Source organism: Maylandia zebra, linkage group LG7 (assembly GCF_041146795.1).
Source record: "Maylandia zebra isolate NMK-2024a linkage group LG7, Mzebra_GT3a, whole genome shotgun sequence".
In the NCBI taxonomy this organism is placed as follows: domain Eukaryota; kingdom Metazoa; phylum Chordata; class Actinopteri; order Cichliformes; family Cichlidae; genus Maylandia; species Maylandia zebra.
Window position 1 is genome coordinate 17211097 of NC_135173.1, and position 14251 is coordinate 17225347.

At 40.8% G+C, this 14251-nt stretch overlaps 1 protein-coding gene across 11 annotated transcripts in view; it reads left to right on the top strand.

Moving 5' to 3' along the window:
• The window catches only part of LOC101463790 (pleckstrin homology domain-containing family A member 5), a 90501-nt gene that overhangs the window by 3748 nt on the left and 72502 nt on the right, over window positions 1–14251 (top strand). The window lies entirely within an intron of this gene.

Genomic DNA, 14251 nt, shown 5'->3' on the forward strand with positions numbered 1-14251 from the left:
CGGCAAATTGTTTTCAAACCCACCGCCGTCTTTCGCTACTCAGGTTAAATATATATGAGTCACTTAGATAAATTAAAAATGTTGTTGTTTGGCTTTTTTTTTTTCAGTATTTTAGTTGTTCCTGAGTAAATCGGTTTGTCTGAGATTAAAGTTATAGTTTTTACACAGCTGAATAAACGTCAAGCAGACAGCTGATCATCAGAAGTGTGAGATGCTGGAGAATTTACTCCGGTGTCCTGTTATATTTTCGATAGCAAGGAGTTTATTAAACTCCACCGAGACAATACTGATGGTCAAACGGCAGATGGTCAAATAATTCACATTTAAAAAAAAACGCCCAAGCAAACATATTGCACATATAATTTCATTAAAATTGAATTGAATAAACTATCATCTTGTCTTTATTTTTAGTTAGCACCTTAAAAGCTTAAAGCTGTAAGCTAATGATAGTTATATAAGAGTAGATGCTGCTGGTGCAATAAGCTGTAGTTTTACGTCCAGTGGATGATGATCTGATTAGTCGACTAATCGCATAAATAATCGGTGACTAGTCGACTATCAAAATAATCGTTTGTGGCAGCCCTAATTCAGACTTACCCTGCTCAAAGCTGAGTCTGCTTGGAAGAGTTGAGCCAAAGTATAATGCGTTCTCTTTTTCTGACAGTTATCCTCGCTGTTTGGGTTTATACGGCTCCTCACATTTCAGGATGACACTTGTCCCTAAATAGATGCTGGAGAATATTTCCGAAATACTACATGCCAGTCCACTCCGCTAAAGGAAACGTAAATGGCTTCTCATTCAAAGTCTCCTTCCAGTGATTTTTTTTGACATTTTTTTATTCCTACATCATATCTCAGGTATGCTAATTTCTTGTGGCTGTGTGGGCAGGGGAGAATGTCATATATCCTCTGTGTCCACTAAAACACTTTGTTCAGTTCGTGACCCTCTCCGTGTGAAGCCCAGGTTCTGCATGAATTACGTGAGCAGTCGGCCATAGTCTTTGAAATACAGTAAATTTCACATTTTGCTCTCTTCCCCCAGTAGCCTGATGTATGCGGCTAATCAAAAGAGATCACAAGTGCTGTCATTCATTGGGGTCTGATTCATCATCTGTCCTCCAAATCCAAGGGTATGAGGGGGGAAATATGTTGTTATTTTGCATGTTCTCTTGCAATTATGTTGCACGGCACGTATAGATGCGTAGTATGTGAACATCTCTGCCAAAGTACAAGAAGGCTTCTGAATGACTGAGGATATAGCATACGCGCCATATGAAAATAGGATATTATACCCTATTATTCTCATCGAATCCTCTCTCCTTTGACTTCCTCATGAATTTGAGGAGCTTCATGTGGCAGGCTGCCAGGCAGTCGGACTGAAAGGCAGTAATTTTATATTCCAGTATTTTATCTCAGCTTCTCGGTGCAAAACAGACTTGAGGAAGACATTCATTAGATGATCACTGTGATTTTGGCACAGTCCAATGACATGGTAATGTTGCCTGTAAAACAACTCACAAACTAATCATCCTGCCCCCCCACAAAGCAGGCCATCTGCATTTTTGTGAGAAAAAACCCATTTGGTTTAAGCCGTAGGTTGAATTTTAGTCAAAACTGTGAAAAAGTAAAAGCATTTTAAATGATATCGTTGCCTTTTATCTCATATACTGGCATACTGGCGCTTCAGCAGGGTCAGAGTAAACAAAAATATGCGGATGGCTGATTCAACTGAGCTTGTCCTAAACTGAAGCGAAGCAAGTAAAATACACAGAGAAACGGCTTCAGCATACTGATTCTCCCTTCTGTTGACCTTCAATAGCAATTCCCTCTTTTTTAAAACAGTAATGAAAATCTAGTAACACGGAGCAATGTGACCAACATTTGACCGACACTTTCACCATCTTCCTTCTGTGTCCTCTTTTAGTAAGTAAACATTTACCCCGTCCTGTTTCTTGGGAACGACTTTGCTTCTTTTGTTGTTTTAACTTAGCAAGAGCTTTTAGAATTTGAGTCATGTCGTCAGAACTGCGAGTGTTTTAAAGATGGTGGCACATGCTGGAAAAATATTTGGTCAACTTAGGGCACAAGATCAGCGATCAAGACATCTTTAAGGTGTTTTTATGCTTTACGTTACGAGGTTGCGTAAAACCATGCCTGTTAATTTCATTGTGACTCATGTTTTGACATAGAGCTTTGTTGATAGCTTTATGTGATAACTGTCTTGGACGGTCCTTGAGGCATTTTGAGGCTTTGTGTGAGGTTGCCAGTAAAAGCCTCTCAAAGCTCTCCAGTACAATTAGCCCAGTGACAGCTGTTCTTATGTTTTACAGTAGGTTATTATTGCTTTGTCATCATTTTTGTATTAAATATCACAAGTTTGGAGATCCTTTTTTTTTAATATTCAAGCAGTGGCTCTAAACACACACTTTTGTGAAATATAGACACGTTTATTGATCAATTTCTGTGGCTGTTTTGCTAGGAAGCGGAAAAAAAAAACCTTGTGCCAAAGGATCTGGCTTATTCACATGCTGGCTGTGTGGCTTGGCTGTTACCGTCGGGTTACACAGTGTGAGCATCAAGGAGCAGATTGTGCTGACGCAGGCTGTCCTCTGATGAGATGTGCTGGGAAGGATGAATTGCAGGTTGTTGGTGTGATAGTGTGGACTAGAGGCATGCTCCGTCCCAAGATTTGATTAGTTTGTGTCGCCGTGAGTTCTGAATGAGTGAAGGTCACTGGAGATGTTAATTGAATCAATCATAGCTTACTGCTCTCCTCAGACTCGCACCACTTTTCTGGATTGGTTTCTGGGTTGCCTGATGCAAAAATAGGATTTTTTTTTCTTTTTTTTTAACTTTGTGGTGTGTTCCAACTGGCAGGTGGTGGGTGCTCGCTACCCAAGTAACAGAGATCCTGGTGAGGTAGAAATCAGCAAGCTGTTAACTTGTTAATTTCATTCACAGGCAGTCAAAACAGTCAGTGCAGTGCAAGTGCTTTGCTTCCATGTCTGACAGGACTGCAGGCACTGAAAGTGTGCCGGTCCTTTTTGCTAAGATGCTTCAGTAAAAATGCCAGATGTACCTAAGTATGACTGCATCCAAATTTTTAAGTCAGGAGTTTTGGCCACCTCCACAGCTGTTGAACTTGGTAATAAATCAGAGAACACTTCAGCTATTCTCCTGACTTTACTCTGAGATGATAATCCACATATAAGAATAGTAGACACCTTAGAAGTTGGGTCCTATCTCTCATTAACTTAACCTCTATGCACTCCTGGATGCTGAAGATACATCTTTTACAAAAGTATATACAAGCACAAAAACTATATGCATTGCTCTGTGCAGACTATTGCAGGCAAAGTCAAGCATTTCTACTTTTATTTTAAGACATTTTCTCTCCCTCGTGTCTATGAGTAAATCCAGCAGCCACCCAAATCTGTTCAGCTTGTTATTATTTGTGATGAAACAGTATTTTATGAGACTGGTCCATCTGGCAGATTTGTTTTTTCATTTTATCTCCATAGCACATAATCCCAGATTCTAACTCAAGCCTCATTTTGAACAAGAAGTGGGCCTGTGATTTAGGCACTTTTTGCTGTGTTTTGTCACATTTTGCTAATGAGCATTCCAGACCTGTGAAAACCTCTCAGAAGTGTGTGTCAGGGCAACTTAGGTGAAGTGACTTTGAGTGAAGCAAAGGTGTCATAGCATTAATATATAGTAGGAAAGCGGTGACCCTAATTGTAAGTTTGCTGCCTCGTCGATGCTGTAAGTGTAAATATGTTTATGAAAGACAGGTGCAGAAGTCAGTTCCCGGTCTTTGTTTGCTATTCTTGTCTCATTAATTCTGTCTGGGAATGGAAAAAAAACCAAAAAAACCCCCGCAAACTGCTGAACTCAGGGATAATTGCGCTAGGTTTGTCAAAGAGACTGCTGTTATCTTGTTTTGAAGCCTAATGAGTGAGTAATAAGCAGTCTGCATGTGACCCTACAGTTTTGCTTGATGGCTGTCCAGTTAGTAATGCTTCATTTGACGACTTTTTGCAAGTGAGCTTTGAGGACAACTTACCGTTTCCAATAGCTTATCAGTGTGAAATGCAACATAAAATATACATATCGTGCTAGTCTGCTCTCCAACTACCATTTTCATTAGGCTATTCACTTCTGCTGCTGCATAATTCATCACTCAGAGCAGAAGAAAGCATGTCAATTAAAATGCCGTCAATTATGACAAAAATCTCCTCAGTGGATCTGTGTTTAGCTGTTGGCTTTCTCTGCTTTAAAAGCCCGTGTACTCACGTGTCAGGTTACTCCCAGACAAATATTCATTGGTGGTTAATGTCCATCAAAACTAAATAATGAAGTTCATATAATAATCTTTTTAATGACTGTGTTTTTTTTTTTAAATTGATAACCTAGATTCTGCTTATAATAGGTTTCCTGTTGGGATGCAGCAACATCGGTGTTTTAAATAACAATCTGACTGATTGCTGATGCAGTGTGGGGTTTTTTTGTTCTGCTTATTTGCTATGTTAATTATCTGTTCCATCTTTTGTGCAAGGGAGGGATCTTCATTCTTTATAAAAAAGCTTTTAGCTCTTTGACATTTGTATGGGGCAAATCTTGTGTGGTACAGCTGCTGGCATCTATAAATGTTATGTTATATGCTAATATGTTGATATCAGTTAGCATCGTTGATACTGGCCTATAATAAGTCAATATTTTTCATACTGACTCACATTAAATCTCTTGTTCAAAAGAAATACACTTTGAACCTAAAGAGGATGTTCTGTTTGAAATTATGTTAGTATACATCCAACTATCCTCCCTGCCTCCGGCTCGGCTGGTTATCCGGGTTCAGGTCACTGCGGCAGCAGTCTCAGCAGAGATGTCCAGGCCTCCCTCACCGACCACCTCCTCCAGCTCATCCCAGAGGACACTGACACATTCCCGAACAAGAGACAAAGTCTCTCCATTATGTTCTATCCTGGGGCCTCCTGCTGGTAGCGCATGCCTGAAAAAACGCTTTCTAGGAGGCATCCCAGTTAGATGCCTGAACCACATCAGCTGGCTCCTTTCCATGTGGAGGAGTAGAGGCTCCACTCTGAGCCCCTCCCAAATTATTGAGCTCTTCACCCTGTTTCTAAGGGAGAGTACAGCCACCCTTTGGAGGAAGCTCATTTCTATCGTTTGTATCCTTGATCTCATTCTTTCAGTCACTACCGAGAGTTCATGACCATAGATGAGGATAGAAATGTATGTTGTCTTACTCTTTATCACAACAGACCAGTATAGCGTCACAGGAGGATGCTGCACCAATCTGTCTGTCTGGAGGCCTACATGGTCCACCCTCCTTTGGGTGCACCACTTGCAGGAGTGGCCGTAGGGGTTCATCCCCAGTTGATGAGCTATTAGTATTTTTATATCTTAATTTTTATTTACCTCTGCATAGTTGCAGTGACTGTAGAAACAAGCTGTGAACACAACAGAAATATTACAACCTTTGAAGTTGGCAAGCTGGCTGAATGTCAGTGTCATCTAAGTAACAGTTATAGACATGTCTGACTAAAGTAATAACACCCAAACAGTTTTCGTGTCCTTGCAGGGTAAAAAAAAACTTAAGTAAACTTTTAGACTTAAAGTTGAGCTACTCCAGCAGCAGCAACCTTTCTCAGACATTTCCTGTAGCTGCTTATGAGACTTGCACAATGATGAGGAGGAATTTTGGATCTTTTCTTCCTACAAAACTGCCTCAGTTCATCAGTATTTCTGGGATGTCTTCATTCAACAGCCTTCTTCAGGTCATGCCACAGCATCCCAATTGGGCTAAGGTCAGTTTTGCAATACTAAAACAGGATTTTTCTTCATTTTTAACCATTCGTGTCACTGATTTGACTGTGTGCTTTGGGATTGTGATCTTACTGCATCTCCCAACCTCTCTTAAGCTGTAGGTCATGGACTGCTGCCCTGACAGTATCCTGAAAAGCTTACTGATACAATTTTATGGTATTGCTCTTTCAGTGACTCCAAGGTGTTGAGCAGTCCTTTGCCTCAGCTGAAACATACAGTGGATGAAAGTCAGAGCACTAATTGCAAATAATCAATGCAGAAGTCCTGGTTATTCGAATGGGTTCACAAACATTTTATTGCATTCGATGCATTCACCTTTACCAGTGTTTTTGGCTTGCCTTGTGTCTTTTAAAGTCTCATTTTCAGACAATGACATCTGGAGTTTCAGTAAACCCAGGCGTCTTATCAGCGATCATAAGATGGAGATTAAAAAGTCACAGCCCTCGAAGATGGGGTAGGGGGTGGGGGAGTTTGTTTTTATTGACCAGAGTGAAAATGATTTTTTTTAAATTGAAGAATGACTTCACTCTATTTCTCATTTCTCATTTCTACCTGGGTTTGCTGCATCATTGTCAGTAGCTTTTCAAGAACTCAGAGTTGAGGTCCTAATCCTTCTGTGTAAGAACGATGGGAGTCCCTATGAACCCTCCTTAACTGTGAGAATGACAGTTATGGCAGACATTTAAAGACACTCCCTTCTCTCCAGGAAATAAACCATAGCTGTGAGCAAAGCCTTATATCAGCCCTGATTATGTAACCCTGAAAATCCAGTCATGGAAGTGGAGAGGAAGGCACAGAATCAAGCCCTTGGACTTGAAAATAAATAGATGCAAGTTAAGGTTGTATATTAAATTGTCTGATAACACCTACAGGTTATTTAAACCCTGACTTGTGAAAGCAAAGCTGTGATCAGTCATGCAGAGAAGGCTTTTTTTTACCATATGTGCCCTGGCTCGTAGTATATCAAGAGATTTATTATAGAGGGAACAAGTAAAGCCAGTTCCTTTCATTTGTATTGCAAGAGCTGTAGCTTGTTCCACAAGACATTGTATGAGAAGCAGGGTGCGCATAGGAAAGCCTGCCAGTCTGCCTCACAAAGACAGATGACCACAATCACATGTACAAGGTAATTCATTTCTGATTCTACTAACTTCCTCCTTGTACATTGTAGGAAATTTGAGCACTTGTTAAAAATTGAGGTGACACACAAACCTTTAAGCTGGGAGGCCACACAAGAAACTACTCAGTGATAAAGAATTGTGACAGTGCACAGAAAAATTAATTAGAAAGCCAGAAGAAGGGAGTTAATATTCAGAAACAAACTCCTGAGTTTCTGAGATTAAAGATGCAAATTTATGAAATAAAGCCACAAATTTACAAGAAAAAACATTCAAATTTTCTGACATTTGTAAGGTTAGATCGACCTCATTACACCACAGATGCTAGTGGTAAACAGGGGATGCTGCATGCACACAACTGGATGATGTAGCGATATGCTTGCATGCTGTCCTTTGAGTTGTAGTCCCTCATCACAGGCTGTATAAAAGATGTATGAACCTTCTGGGTCTGAAAAGTGAACCCATGGAAAAACCTGCATTCTTCTTAAGGGACCAGTCGAGAGCAACTCCTGTGGTTATTTAGATGTCTGCGACTGTGAAAGCGCCTCTCAGCTCCCTCACTCCGTGACCACTGTAAACATTTTCCTCATGAATTTGTGCCTTTACTGGTTTCAGGTCATGTTAATAAAACCTTAAGTTAATTTTGCAGATTGTGGTCATTATTAGAATTAGAATTAGAAAACCACAAGTTGCCATCCAGTGAGTGAGCGGTTTCTCAGTCTGATCCAGCGCTCGCTCCTCGTGTCATATGTTAAAACAATGAGCTACTTCTGGGCAAACTCTCTTTACCAGGCTGACATCAGAAATGTATGAAAATGTTCTGCATGTGGACGCAGCAGGAAGAGATCAACGTCTGTGTGTATGGGGTTTATTTGTTTTATTTATTTATACACGGTGCACAGGTTAAGAGTCCTGCGTGTCTAAAAGCCAGCGTTGATTGATAGCTTAGATTGAATGCAAGTGTGTGGTGAATGACGGATGTCAAAACCAGAGGTGGGACCAAGTCATTGTTTTGCAAGTCTCAAGTAAGTCTCAAGTCTTTATCCTCAAGTCTCAAGTCAAGTCTCAAGTAATGTCAGGCAAGTCAGAGTCGAGTCTCAAGTCACTGGTGTAAAAGTCCGAGTCAAGTCACAAGTCTGAAACTTTGAATTTCAAGTCCTTTCGAGTCTTTAAAAAAAACAAACGAAAAAATAATGTTGCAGTTATGCTAAATGTAAATATTAGACCATGTAATTTTTAAATCTGTGTTTTTCTCAACACATGACAAAATAGTGAACTTAGAAAATATACACAAATTGTGAAATTGCACCTCTTTAAAATGCAGCTCAATTAAACCTAGCTCCAAGAATAATTTTCACCGACAGTTCTGAGATAAGCTGCATGTTATTCTTGGATGCGGTTGTAGGACCGGCTTTAAAATCGCATGACAAAAATATCATACACATTAAAAAAAACTGTATCACCAACGTAGCCTGGACAACATTTGCTAGTTAGATGAAGTCAGCTATCTCATCGTAGCACATTTATATGCATATTTATAATTATACGGTTCTTGGAGTGAGTGCATACACTCATGAAGTTTAGTAACTTCAGGTCACTGCAACAAGCCCAGGTACAGTTTACCGACGGATGGGTACAGGACCTTGAAATGCACCGTGTAGAACGAAAGACCATCGTACGTATCATAAGTTTACCAGTCTCACAAATCGTCTTCATAAATACACATTCCTTAACCGTTTATTAATAGGACCTTTGAGCTCAACGGTAATTAATTAGTAGTGGAAATAATTTCTGGTACCCATCACAGAAATGTAGCAGTGACAATAATATTGGATGCTGTAATCGTACTGGGCAATTAGTGATACAAAAAACCTGTTTTATCCTGTGAATAAAAGCATATGTTTTTGTCAATGTACCATAATAACAGAAGCGAAACGCAATATTGTGTCAGGACAATTCACTATTTATGCACAATAAATAAAGGAGCATAGCGCGACAATTTCTGTTCAGCGCCAGACTTGCTTGTAACCTATATCACCAATTATGTTATGAAAATGACGTATTAACTACTACAAAACACTGACCTTTGTGTAAATGCTTGGAGCAGACTAACATGTGAGCTGGAGTGTTCTGGGACGTTATATTTGATCTTTGAATGGCTGCAATCCAGGCCATCCGTCGCGTCTTTGTTACTTCGGAAACATGAACAATTTCTCTTCAACGACGTAATCCGATAACAACCGATCTCTTTACCCGTCGGCTTCCCGTGGCTGTTATGCGACCGGCTATTGCAGTTAATAATACAACGGCTTCTTGACATTTTTGTGTTTCTTTTTATCGCTGTATAACTGATTTTAATTGAAAGCCTGCGTGCGCTAGTACCGCTTGCCACGAGTTCCCAGAATCCTTTGCGGTTCTACCCGTGAATGACGTCACATTTTCAATCTCTATATAATATGCATGCTAAATTTTATATTTGGGGTAAAATATCAAGTCTTTTCAAGTAAACCGGTTCAAGTCCAATTCAAGTCCCAAGTCATTGGTGTAAAAGTCCAAGTCAAGTCACAAGTCTTAGAACATTTTTTCAAGTCAAGTCTAAAGTCATAAAATTAATGACTCGAGTCTGACTCGAGTCCAAGTCATGTGACTCGAGTCCACACCTCTGGTCAAAACTGCTTTCCATGTGGAGTGGCCTGGAAAAAAAAAGCTTTGAAGTTCCTCTGTTTACCACTTTAAGACAAACTGATGTTAGTCACACGTGCATGTTTCAAGTTTCACCACAAAAAATCACACCCTTGGTTTTGAGGGTGTTCCAGTATCAGCAGCATTAGGTGGAACTGCCCGCTCCTTTCAGGAAGAGATCTATGAGCAACAGAGAGGAGCAGCAGGACAGAACATACAGCTCACGGTTGCAGATTACACAGAGGTGAATGAAATGCTGTGTCACTGCTCTGACCTTCTTTAGTACATTATGAAATTTTGTCCTTATTTTGGATTTGACTCAATTACAAACTTTGAGTCAAATGAAAACCAGATTTTAGTTTTCAGTCATAACATCAAAGCCTATTGGGTTATTGTTTGTAAGTTGGCCATTACACGTGACTAACTTTAAGAAAAGGCACACGGGACAATGTCTTATTCAAACTGCAAAGTGCTGAGAGAATATTTACTCATCCTCTTGGCAGGGGGAGGCTCTGATGTGTGTGACTGCTGACTCACTAACACTGTCTGTGCTCAGTACTCTTGCAGAGCACTTGTGTGTGTAATGTGATTTAAGAGGGAGACCAGACTGCTGTACATCATCCTGATCTCCACATCTATAACTCTCTGTTGTGTGGCTGGGTGCTGACTGGGAGACAGACAGTCAGCGAGGCGAGCTTTGAGCTGCTCGCACTGCTCTCACGCCTTTAAGTCTCGGTGGGGTCCTCACCATCTGGCTTCTATTGGGAGGGGTAAAGTGTGTATCTGTTTAGATGCTCTGCTTGTGAACATATGTGTAAGAGATGCTCTGATGTTGGTGGCTGCCCCAGGTGCTGATTAAGACAGTTTCTCAGTGTAAAGCCACATCAGACCAAGTTAGCCCTTTTGTAATGTGCATGTTGTTTACAAATTGTGTGCACAGAGATTGCTTCTCCTTTCATCCCATGAGGAAAAAATGGAGGACAAAAAATATGGGTGGGGTTTTAACATAATCATAACTCACCTTCTATGGCGTTTTAGGTGGGATATGGATGTGTTTGCACATATGACTTTGCTGTAGTCCACACAAGCCTTGCTGGTGATCAGATGTTGTGATTGTTTTATAGTTATTTCTGTAATTGAGCCCTTTCTGGTTAAATCTTACAAAATATATAAAGCAAATGTAGGCCCACACCTTTGGGTTAAGTAAGGGAGCATATAGATGACAGTAATTCTTTGGTCCTAAAGCCTCTTAGTTATGCGGCGTCTTTCATTTAATGCTGAGAGAGCTGTTGAACCTGATTAATCCCTGTATTAATCTGCAATGAGCCATCCTTTGTTGATGTTGTGTCAGGTTGAATCCAGGGACATCTGCCTCCATGGAGGTCATGCTCTAGTCTGCTATTACCCCACAAATGCTTTGGATTACGTATGAAAACTTGGTATGCTGGCTGTGTTGTAGTTTTTCAGATTCTGATTTTCGAGGGATAATGCTTAAGTCTCATTCTGCATTCGCTTCACTATAGTCAATTTTCCTTGATTGCAATGTGTACATTACAGAGGGCTATGAAGTCTTAAGTCACAAGGACAATATAGAACATTTCAAATCCGCACAGGCTGCTTCTGAAAGGCCCGAGGAGATTTATAAAGCTTCTACTCATAGCTGTTTTCCAGGGTGCCCATGGTAAAGAAATCTGTGGAAATAAAGCAAGCTGATCGGTGAGTGATGAAGGGAAAAGCGACTTTTATTTGCAACTGGAATACTTTACTTTTTGCCCATGTTATCAGTTCTCTGATCTATTAGTGGTGGATATCTCTTACGCTCTTAACATGTTACCGCTTCCATATCATACCCTGAAAAATCTTTTACTTTCCTTCCCCAGCTTTATCTTTCTCTCTCTGCCTCTCTTGTCTGTCTGCCTCGGTCCAGTGGACAGTGCACGGCCCAGTTGTTTTCCAGATGGTCTGTGATGATTAGGGAGCTTTTGGAAGCCATCATTCTGCTCAAATGCTCTACAGCTGTGAGCTCTTGGAGCACCGTGTTAAAATGTCCACAGAGGACTCCGGACCACTAATACAGATAAATTAAACTTCTGAATTCGTCTTTAACAAATCCAAGCAGGCAGGGGGTTGCCTCTTTCTTTTTATTTTTTTAAATTGTCTTTTTTCTTCCACTTTATTTATAAAGCGGAACCAAATCTCTGTTTTCACAGTGAAGCCTTCGTGTGAAAAGGGTCCATTAAACTATTGGGCCATATTGTCATTTCACACATTTCCAGGGAGTTAAAATAAAAGGAAAAGTGGTAGAAATGAAACTTCAACACTGCTGTTAATACCTACTTGGTCCTATTGATACTGTGGCTTTGCTTTTTTGTCTGTCTCTCTCCTGGCAACAGTGTTTCCAACGCTGTCCCTCTGCAACCCCTACAGTCCCACAGTGGGCTTTCATAGGTACGCATTATTTAGGCTCTGCATCTTGCATGCTATTAGCAGGACATTGTTTCTCTTTGTGGCTCTCCCCTTAAGTTTTTAATCCTTTCACGGCTCTCATCTGTGTTTCTTAAGCTCAGCCACGGCACAGATGCTTTAGTCTCCCTACGATGTTAGCCTTTGATATCACTACCTCATTTGTACAGTGATAACCCTTACCTAATCTCTAGTAATTGTTTGTTCACTTCTAGAAGAGAGAGCTTGATGCTTAGCCTTTAGCCCATCTGCGTTGCTGGCATTTGTAAAAGCCCTTCATCTATATATAAAACGTACCCGTGCGAAGGGTTTCCATAGCTATTTTTGAGCATCGCCTCACTTCATTTTTTTAAAATGTATTTATTTTTTTTAACAAGCGCATCAGTCCCCCCCACCGTGTGCCAGTGTGCATGCATTTTAGCGCGAGGCCCATCGTGACTTGAGTGCACTGCTACTAGATGGGGCACTCACGGATATAAATAGTAGCAGTTTGTCACGACTTCTTCAGAGAGTAGAGATATGTAAAAACTTGTTGAAAATAAATCAGTATCTATATAGTATGCACAGCCAGTTACTTTCAGGGGATTTGGTTCACTTTATGTGGGACAGAGAGATGAGCACTGACAGTAGCAGTGATTGCATACAGTGCCTTTTGTTGCTCCTCTGTGGGCGAGTCGCTCCTCCCACACTCTGTCCTCAGCTGTCCCTGCCTAAACAAATATTTGAACTGTGTGCCAGGTCTGTCTTTGAATAATCTGTGCTGCTGTGATTGATTTGTTTGTATCGCATGCTGAATGGCATCACCTGAGTTACCACACGGGAGGAATTTGCCACAGTGAAACGGCATATAAAAAAACAAACACACAAAACCCAGGGGAGGACAAACTGCTAAATGTGTATCCCTTGATCTAAATCTGTGCCATGGAAGCCTGCTGGGTTTCTGCATCCTGGAGTTTGAGCCGCCTGTTTGAGATCAGGTGATTCACAGTTAGCTAGAAAGAGATGCATGCCTGGGTACTGGACATAACCTTAACCCAAACTCTCACTTTGGATGTTCTTTTGAATTCAAGGTGGGTTTTTATTTTTTTGTTTTTTTAATAGAATGTCGGAAGGCATTTTGTTGAAGTTTCCTTTTAGTATGAGGGCTAGTCAAAAGTTGTACATGTGTCACTGTTAGTATGCATCTTAAACCCTAATGTGCCATGAAACATTTGCAAACCTCCCCTTTACATTAGGTTTACTGTTGTCTTTCAGCCTTTATAATACAGCAACAGCTCCAGCCATTTACTGCACTTTGCAGAAATGTGCCCTCGTACTCGGGATTGCATTACCAGTAGCAGTTGAAAAAGCTCCATATGTTACCTTTAGAGACTAGCTGCAATGAAATCAATCTTTTCCACCTTTTCATACGGCGTATCAGCTCCACACAGCCTGCTTTCAGTTTTGTTGGGAGGCTGTGTGTGAGAGATGAGGCCAGAGTGGTGTGAGCTGACAGGGGCTTCATAACTGTAGTAATGGCTGCACCTCATATTGATCCATCAGTCTAATCAGCTGTCAGCCCTCCGCAGTATGTTTCTGCAGCATTCAGCGACGAGTGCTTCCAGAAGTCGAGAGTCTGCTTTAAATATCAACGGTACTTGCTCAAGGATAAATGCAGCCTTCCCACATTTGTGCTGCAATTCACAAAGTGATGTGTGCAGGCATTCCTCCTCCTCCTCTGAATGAGAGGAAACCCACTGTTTTCCACTGTAAGACCCCTGCTGGTGGTGCAGATAAATGCACCTCTGCTTCTCATGTAAGGTGGCTGGATTTAGCCACCAGTTCAAATGAATCTTTTAGAGAATGCTTCAAAATGTCTCCCCGTGTGATGGCTTTATTACTGCCTGCCACTAGTCTGAGGGTCCTTACTGTGTGTATTCAACTGTGTGTTTGAAAAGGATGGGAAATTTAACCTGCGTAAATGTCAGAATGGTGAATAGATGGGCTATGATATCATTCTGATTATACAGTTAGTGCCACCACAAGGTAGATTTTGTCACCTCACATAATGTGCACTGTGCACATGTTGACGCATGCTGAGAGTGCAGAGTGTGATGATTAGAGCTGCTAGGGTTAGCTGATTGGTGAAAACTTAACATATT